At 52.9% G+C, this 9,448-nt stretch overlaps 1 long non-coding RNA gene across 1 annotated transcript; it reads left to right on the forward strand.

The window, feature by feature from the left end:
* The first annotated feature begins 2,125 nt into the window (after positions 1-2,125).
* Positions 2,126-6,859, forward strand: LOC140685801 (uncharacterized). Its single transcript, XR_012059259.1, has 2 exons — positions 2,126-4,257; positions 4,502-6,859. It is a non-coding gene; the product is annotated as an uncharacterized lncRNA (long non-coding RNA).
* Positions 6,860-9,448: the final 2,589 nt, after the last annotated feature.

A 9,448-nucleotide genomic window follows, 5' to 3' on the forward strand; every position in this document is an offset into this window, starting at 1 on the left:
CTGCCTGTGGGTCTAGCCAGCTGTCTCCAACGTCAAGCTCCCTGCAGGCAGAAAGGAGGCAGAGGGAGTGCTGTACTGGGCAGAGCACAGCCCCCGTGTCAGGGGCCCTTTGATGACGATGCTTTTCTGATGTTTTTGGATGAGGATGATGAAAGAGTTACAGAGCTTTCAAGCTGGAAGGGATGTTAGAGCTTGCTAATCAAAGCTTTTCTTTTTTACGTGTGAAGAAGCATCTTTTTACATGTCAGGAGCTTCCATGGTTTGTCCTGTTCGCTTTGAGATCTTCTTAATGGCTGGTACAAGGCCAGGTTCTTGGGTGGTTCTCCATGTAAGACCACCAGAGAACAAACGTCTGGATGGGCAGATGGGTGGACAGGTGCTTTAACGTTGATTTATTATGGTGAAAAATGATGGAGAGTGTTATTCTGGGTTGCAATTTGGCAAAAGATTTCTAAAGAGGAAATCCAGATGAGACTTACAGGTAATTCTAATTAATGTGAGGTTCAAAGAGCTATTTGCAGAAGAACAGGAATTCAAGAGGGATCAGGACTGGGGAGTTGGATGTTAGGGGCTGAATCGTGTTTCCCTAAAATTCATATGTTGAAGCCCTAACTGTCAGCACCTCAGAATCCGACTGTATTTGGAGATAGAGCCTTGGCAGAGGTGATCAGTTATAATAAGGTCATTGGGGTGGGCACTAATCCAGTCTGACTCGAGTCCTTATCAGCAAAGGAAACTTGGATACACAGAGAGACATCGGGGATGCATACGAGGAGAAAAGGCTCTGTGAGGTCACAGCAGCCAAAGAGAGAGCCCTCAGGGGAAGCCAGCCCTGCGGACACCCTGATCTCAGACTTTCAGCTTCCAGGACCTGAAGTCACATCTGCCTCTTGTTTTAGCTCCCTGCCTCTGGTATTTGTTTAGCAGCATGAGCTGACTAATACACTGGAGAGGGAACAGGAAGAGAGGTGGTGAACACGACATTCATTTAGACACATTCGTAAAAGCTCTCTGTTGTACATCCCATGTGCTGTCTCAGTGAGTCGTCCCTGCTACCTGACAGGTGAAAGCTTATTTTTTTTTTTTTGGCAAGTGAAATAAGAGAGGGAAGAAGGTAGCTCAGAGAGGTTGAATCACTCATAAGAGCACACACAGCAGGTAAGTGTTCGAGCTGGAATTCACACCCGTGTAGGGAAGCCTCAAGGTGATGTGCTGGCTTCGTCAAGGGCTCGGCCCCAGGTTTGGGGGGGGCGGGGCTGGCTTTCTGGGGAAAGAGCGGGTGGTGCTGAGGACGCAGGTGTGCCCTTGGGGTTGCTAGCTTTGAGGTGGTGTCTGTCCCCGCATGTGGGGCTTATTAAAGGAAAGCCACTGAAGTCAGCTAAAGACCTGCCTCTCACGCTTCTTCTAAGAGGAAAGACTGTGGCTGCTTGCTTGGGTGCAGCCCCCTTTCTGCACAGCCCCAAACCGCTCCAGGCTGCTGCTTCTGATCCTCGGAGGGCCCTGCCCCTGCTCCCAGGGGCCAGGCAGGGTCAGCCTGCTGACAGGGGGTGGAGGCCCAGACCCGCGCTGCTCCCCCAGTTGGGGAGCAGCCGCCCCTCCCATCTGGAGGCCCCCGGCTCTCAGGCTGAGCGTCTGCAGAATAAAGCACCAGCCCAGCGCCAGGCGCTGCAGCTCATACCTGCAATTTGCACAGGGAGTAGTAGAGACAATTCAGACACCTGAGGTGCTGGTAATGTCTGAGTCGAGGGAAAATAGGGCTGCTTCCTCGCCTCCTCCCACACACTCAGAATCCAGGGCCATGCAGGGTGAACTTTCCATCAAGGTGACATTGGTTTAAAATAGAAAAATGGCACTAATATGTTTAAAAGCTGGACAGAGAACTGGAGAAACTGAAAGGCGAATCAAATCCCTAACCCACCCGGGCCTCTGCAGGGGGGAGACACACCCGGGCCTCTGCAGTGGGGAGGCACGTCCAGGCCGGCACGGCCCGGGCTTGGGTGTGCTCTCCTGGGACGCGGCTGGAAGGCAGGTTCTCACGTGGCACTTCTAGGGGTGGGGCCTGGGGCTCCGCGTTTCCAACAAGCTTTCTGGTAACTGGGAGGTTAACCTCTACCGGGCTCCTTCTCTCTGCACAGCAGCGGGCAGCCATCCTCCAGGCTCCAGCATCCAGGGAGGCCAGCAAGGACAATGCTCTGTGGTCAAGGGGAGGAGCTGCATCCCCGAGTGACCGCCGGTGCTGGGCGCTGGTTGTAGGCAGACGGGACTCACGTGTTTCTTCCAGGAAAGAGGCCCTGCCAAGGGGAGCCTCTGAAATGCGTGGGGACCCCCAGCCTCCGGGGGGGGGGGCTCGTGTTGGCCTGACCCCTGGGCTGCCCTCACCCTCACCCAGGGGAGGACTTCCGGAACAGCCACAGCAGGGGCGGCTCCAGCTCAGAACAGGGGCTGCCAGAGGGAACTTGACCCCCGGAGAAGTCACACCTTGGACACAGCTTTTTTCCTAAGCAAACCATCCAGAAATAGCGGTTCTGTCTCCTCCAGGAGAACCCCAATCCCCACGGAGCTTAGTGAGGGGCTCGGGTGGTGCTGGAGGGCCCTCCTGAGTGACCCCGACTGCAGGACACGGCTGGGCCCTGGCCTTCCAGCCCAGACACAGGATTTCTAAATATTCTTCAAGCAACTTTCTGGGAGACTGTTCCAAGCTGTCTCGGGAGAGCTGTCATCCTGACTGACTGTGTGTGAGCCCCGGCAAATCCCACGGGCACCGAGTCTCATCACCAAAGGAAATGTGCTGCTGCATTTTATTTCCTCTTTGAAATATTTCTGTTCCAGCATTCTGAAGGGAAGACAGAAAATAGTTCCCAGCTAAATGCCACGTCTTCAGAAACGTGAAAGTCAGAGTCTGGAGTCCTCCTCTTCTGGCGGGACCCAGTGCTGTCCCTCCCCTGAGCTCCAGGGTGGAGAGGCCGGTCCGAGGTGCACATCTGTGCACAGGATGGAGGGAGTCCTGAACCCAGTGAACATGGCTGGTGGTCGCCAGGCCGGCCCCAGTCTGCGGCCACCCTCGGACACAGTGCTTGCCATCATCTTAAACCTTCACGAATGCTTCACAGCTGACATGGGCCATTACTGCTGCCTTTCGTATGAACCTTACGAGGCTGGACAGTTCCAGTGACTTTCCCCAGAGCCAATCACTGGACAGCAGCCAAACTGGGACTTGAACCAGTGGCCCTGTGCAGTCAGGACACCCCTCTCCGGCCGGGACACGCCCAGGCTCACCCGGGGACCTGCAGGCTACTCTCAGGGCTTCCCACGCCCTCTCACAGGCGAGCAGGGAGCACAGGTGGTGTTGATTTCAGGTTTCTTGATAGATTTCAAGTCGTGGCTTGCCCTGAAGGAGTCTTGGAAACGACGGAGCCTCTGTTCACACGGCCCACTCACCCTGAGCCGAGACAGCTGTGATCTAGGTGCCCTCCTCCTCAGAGGGGTGAACAGTCACATCACGCAGCTGCACTGACTTCTCTCCTTGGATCCTGTTCTAGAAACGGTTGCGCTGTGGATGGGGGTCCCTGATGAGATTGCAGAGGGAAAGCCACGCTCAGAGTGGAGCAACTCGGTCTCTCGTGGCCTTGCCTACACACTTGTCCCTGGACGGCCTCCTCCAGGGAGCCCTGGGGTCCAGCCTTGCACCCACTCTACAGAGACCTGCAGCTGTAAATGGCATTAACTCAGCTCAGAAATAGAAGCTTCTGAGTACATGCCGGCTCTTCCAACATCACGTAAATGTGGGTCTTTGAAAGTTGCAGTCACGTGCGTGGCTTCATTTTATCTCTACAGGCTGGAGTAAAGGTTTCATCTTCTTTCCACCTGGAAAGATGAAAGTGCACAATTAGTTAATAAGCACTTAGCACAGATTTACCTGCGAGGCTGTTACAGAACCAGTCGGGGAACCTGCCCCTTCTGAGAGCTGCAAAGTGTCCGCTGCCAGCCCCGCCCACCTCCCGTTAACCTGTGTCATCGGGAGGGATGCATGCGGGCACCTGGGAGCCGTCCTCTCTCACAGGGAAGGCTGCCAGTCGGAGGGGTCTGGTCTGGTCCCAGGTCAGGCTTCTCTGCCCGCCCTCCCTCCTCCCTGGAGGGACCCCATGGCCATCTTGCACCACAGAGAGGACAGGCGCTCACCAAGGAGACATCACCCCTCGGCCCCTGACCTTGGGACCAAGCTGCCACCAGCCAGCTGTGGGCTCCTCATTACCCAAGGTAAGCATTCAAATATAAGTAAACACGCACACCTTCTGGCCTCTTCAGTCAAGCCTTTGCTGCCATCAGCCACCCTGCTCCTAACCTGTGCGTGGCTCTGTGTCCTGCATTGCCCAGAAGGGGCTCGGGACAGCAGGCACCGGCAGAGCAGCAGCCCTGCCCCCCAGGAGGTGTGGGTCTCGGGTGCAGCCCTCCGGGGGAGAAGCCCCCTGCGTGGAGGGGTGAGTGTCTCTGCTCTCTCCAGGCGACGATCACGGGGGACACCAAGCCATGGAAGCATGGGGAAGTCGCCATCACTCGAGAAGCCTCCTGAGCAAAAGGCAAGGCGAGGTAGATGATTTTAATTAAAGTCTCAGAACAATCAAAGACAATCAGGTGCTTCTGCCCCTGGGATGCTGGCGGCTCCCAACCGCACGAGGCTACAGATGGGGGGCGGGCAGGGGCGGGCAGGGGCAGACGGGCCAGGAGAGGGGGGCTGCCCCAGGTGGCAGGACAGGTGTGGCCTCAGGCTGGGCTGACCTGTTGACCCTCTTGGGCCGCCCACTCCCCTTCCCCACACCCCGGCCTGACCCACAACGGTTTTCTGGGCCTTGTGCCTCTGCCCAGGCAGAACCAGGGCTTCCCCTCCGCACTCTCCTGCTGGACCCCTGCTCCCCTGCCAGTGCAGGGAAAGGATGAGCAGGTCGAAGTGTGTAAATGTCATTTGGAAAACAGTTGCCAGAGTGACCCGGGGTATCATCTGGCTCCAAACAGAGACCTCGGAAAAACCATGCAATTCCTCTGTGCCTCAGTTTCTTCACCCAGAGAATGGGGATAGCCCTATCTTTTTCTGCCTCACACTCAGCGTAGAGCACTGTTCCCAACCTGAGGCGCTCGTCTCAGATCAGCACTGTATGAAGACTACGGCTGTGATTTCTAGGTCTCGGAAGACAGCTCGGCGTGGGCGCCCTTCGGGGAGCTGCCAGTGATGTCGGGGGGTCAAGGGTCAGCAGACATGATTCTTCACAGCACCTTCATTTTGCAGATGAGGAAACATCAGAGGGAGGAGAGGCGGGTCGGGCTGCAGCGCAGGAGTGGCAGCCTGGCTCTGCTCTGGGCCTGCCTCCCTCTGCAGGCTCTTCCCCCAGCTGTGCCCCCTAACCCCACCCGAGCTGTGCCCGTGAGACTGTGTCAGTGAGACCCCGCGCCCTCTGTGGCGCACGCTGCCTTCCTGGCACCTGCTGGGCAGCCGTCTTTGTAGAGAATGAGACTCTGTCATTAATAGCAATGACTATTTTTAAACAAACAAGTGGCTGGAGGCCGTCTATTCAGGACAGAAATGCAGGGCAGGCAGTGGTGGGGCCCAGAAGGGGCTGCTCGCGGAGAGTAAACGGCTTTAAAACAGACGTGGGAACAGATCGTGCGTGGTCAGAGGCCAGCAGCAAAGTTTTACCTTTTCATGCTACAAAACCACATTGTCTTCTCCCCCGGGCGGACGCGGATGGCGGTGAATAATCACCTCCAGTTGTGTGATGCGGTATCTGTGTCCCCATTTGGCTCGGATGAAAGTTATTTTAAATGTGATCCATTAATGCACTGGGATAAGGCTAATTTTTAAGGACTAGGGGCTGTTGGGCAGAAAAGAAAAATGAAGACAGTGTCTCGAGACCAGAGCGATATGGCCCCAGGTAAGGAATACAGGCCAGCAACAGCCCTGACCCATTTGACGGTGGGCAGGGAGACGCGGCGCAGGGGGAGGCCGACAAGTGACGCTCGGAGGCCGGGGAAGCAGGCCACGGGCCAACGGGAGTCTGATGAAATGGGCTCATTTCTCAGTGCTGAGGAGAGGCCGGTGGTGGCCTTTGACCAAATGTAGGGGGGGCCTTGACTGGGGACACCTGGGAAAACAGCTTGAGGTGGGATCTGGGCTGCAGACCCGTGGGAGCCTCCGCACAGGCTGGAGCAGAGAAGCAGCGTGTCCAGTGCTCCTGGGGAGGCCGGGGCTGCTCAGGCCACGGCAGTTCAGTTTAAATCCGCGGGAACAAGACGGTCGGCTTGTGAGGCTGTGGGGCTCAGGGTCAAACTGGAAACCGGCACCTGTTTACCTCGATCCAGTTCTCCACCTGGAGTGAGTGCGTTGTGCTCTCAGGAGTGACCCCCGTAGACGGTACCGTGCAGACAGCCCTGCAAAGTGAAGACAACACTCACACACTGTTTTTCAAACTTCTGGAATTTGTGAAGTACCTTCGGTCACATCGTCACAGGGAAGAAAAACCTGACTCCCTGTGGGATCTGTTCCTTTACCTCTGACCCTGTGCTGTTTCCTGGGCTGGGTCTGCACCTTTTGTGAAAGAATGTCACCTGCAGCCTGAAATCTACAGAACAGCCCCTTCTCAAGGCTCTGACCTGCAAGGAGATAACACTCTTCCATTCATACAGAGAAAAAAATTTGCAGAACAGAGAAGAGCACTTGTCTTGCTGGAGGTTTACAGGGACGCCAGTAACCTGACCCATGTGGACGGCTACAAGAGCAGAAGATTCCGACACCAAAAAGTTTGCAACGACCAACCACACCCCTCCCCTTTTTAGTATAAAAGGAGCCTGAATTTTGACTTGGGGAAGATGGTTCTTCAGGACATTAGCCCCCCATCTTCTTGGTCTGCCAGCTTTCCAAATGAAGTCTTTATTCCTTCCTCAACATCTCACCTCCTGATTTATTGGCTTGTCCTGCAGCGAGCAGAACGAGTTTGGACTCGGGAGTGACATGATTCCATGTCACGGTCACCGAAATCTCTCCAGCTGAACACCACAGTCTTCGCTAGCTGATGACAGAACTGGGAGGAGGGGAGGTCATGCAGTTTCCCCAGGCCACCAGCAGCGGACCCTGCGTGTCCTCTTCTGCCCGACATCACATGAGAGGCCAGAGTCCTTGAGGAACCCCAAGTCCTGGGATGACGTGGCAGTCTCAGGGACTTACGCCAGGAAACAAATGGCTGACAGAGGCAAGTGTGCCCCAAAGAGCAGGTAAAACAGGGGGGAAATGGAGCAAGTCTTTGGTAAGAACCCCTGTCAGACTCAACCTTGGAGAGACTGGGCTTTAAAGACAAGGTGGAACTTCCCTTCCGGCCTCTGATGGTGCGCACGCTCATTTCCACGCCTATTTAAAGCAGTTTGCCTCGCCAGGAGCGAGCCCTTCCGGTTCACAGCGCTTTGTCTTCCCTAGCTTTTGTGCTGAATATAATGCCTGTTGCATTTCTTTACTTAAAACTGGTTTTTGAGGCTAATAACAGGATCGCTGAGCAGAATTACTAGTGAGCGTGGCTACCGTAGCTTCTGCAGATCGCTTGCACCGCCGCGCGCTGGAGCAGGGCTCAGCCAAGTCCTAACGCTGTGACGTTCGGGAAAATGTTCAGGTCGCAGAAGTGCTCTTACAGTGACTGAGCTTTCAGGCTTTAGTTCTCCCTCCTCTACCCTGTAAGCTCCTTGAAGTCTGGGCCGTGTCTGCTGTTTTTTCTGTCCCCTATAGATTCTATCTTTGTGTTTAGATAATTCCTCACCAACGTTCCGATGGGTTTATGTCTGTTTCACCGGGCCAATGGTAAATAAAATAAAACCTATAAATCCCCAAGCTGGGCATCAGACTGATGTGGGTTCAACTTCTCCATCTGTTGATCTGTGTCTTTCAGTGGATCCTTAATCTCTTCAAGCCTCAGCTGCTTCAGCTAATACATGGGTGAAATCGTCTAATATTTGTGAGGGTGTGTTCACGCACCTAGCAAAATGCTTAGCAAAAAATAAGTTCTGTGCAAAGAGTAGACAAAGACGCAAATACTGCTAATAATAAGCATAACAGTATCAGACGTGGAGAAAAGTAACGTCAACAGACCGCACTGGCATCGTGTGAAGGTGAGCAACAGCGCTCCCGAAGCAAAAGCAGCGAAGGCAAAGATGTGACCAAGGGAAGCAGGTGAACTGTGTGGCACTGATACGTAGCATTTTAGCAGTGGTCAGGTTTTATGTGAGCAGTGATCGAGCCTTACTTATTCTCATGTCATACTCATCGTAAGCCGCTACCAGTGTTTTGTTGAATGAATGAGTGGTTTTAGCATATAACAGTGACCATATACTGCCTATCTTCATAGAAGGTTATTATCAAAAAAAATCCCTGGAATACTCATCATTCATTTGAATGTGTGTGATGGATATTGACAACTTGTCTCACTAGTCACTCTCCAAAATTTAAAGAGTGTATATGCACAAACATATTCTTTTATCCATCCACCCATCCATCCATCCACCCATCCATCCATCATTCATCTATCCACCCATCCATCCATCTATCCATCATCCATCCATCCATCTTCCATCCACCCATCTATCCATCCACCATCCACCCATCCATCCTTCCATCATCCATCCATCCATCCTTCATCTATCCACCCATCCATCCATCTATCCATCATCCATCCATCGTCCACTCACCCATCCATCATCCATCAATCCACCCATCCGTTCATCCATCATCTGCCCATCCATTCATTCATCATTTATCCACCCATCTACCCATCCATCATCCATCCACCCATCCACTCATCCATCCACCCATCCATCCATCTACCCATCTTTTCATCCATCCATCCATCTACCCATTTCATTTATCCATCATTCATCCATCTACCCATCTTTCCACCCATCCTTCGCCCCATCCATCCATCCATCATTCATCCACCTACCCAATGTTTACTGGAAACCTGTATATGCCAAGCTGTTCAGTAGATACTGGAGGATACAATGTAAAAAAGATAGAAATTATCTTGTGCCTCCAAAATTCACTTTGTAATTGATAGACAGACCATGTCAAAAGACAACAATAACACATGTAGACTCTGTCTAGCAAGGAAGTATGTTTTCTGAAAATAGTAGTTGTAATAATCCACTCTAACATTGGCAATAACTTTCCTTTCCTTCAAATTTCCAATAATATAACAATTTCTGGGTCTGTAGCTTTATTCAGCTAGCATTAATTTATATAATTGTTGGTCAATATGCCCAGGCTGAGCGATGCTTACAATGCTCTTCATATTATTAAAGCAGTTTTACCAATTCCTAATTGCACACCGATTGCTCTATCTTTCACTCTTAGATCATTCACTTGAAGGCATCTCGAGCCATAAAGCTTGAATTTTATCATCCAGGTTAATAATCTGTCTTC

This window comes from Vicugna pacos, chromosome 15 (assembly GCF_048564905.1).
Source record: "Vicugna pacos chromosome 15, VicPac4, whole genome shotgun sequence".
NCBI lineage: Eukaryota > Metazoa > Chordata > Mammalia > Artiodactyla > Camelidae > Vicugna > Vicugna pacos.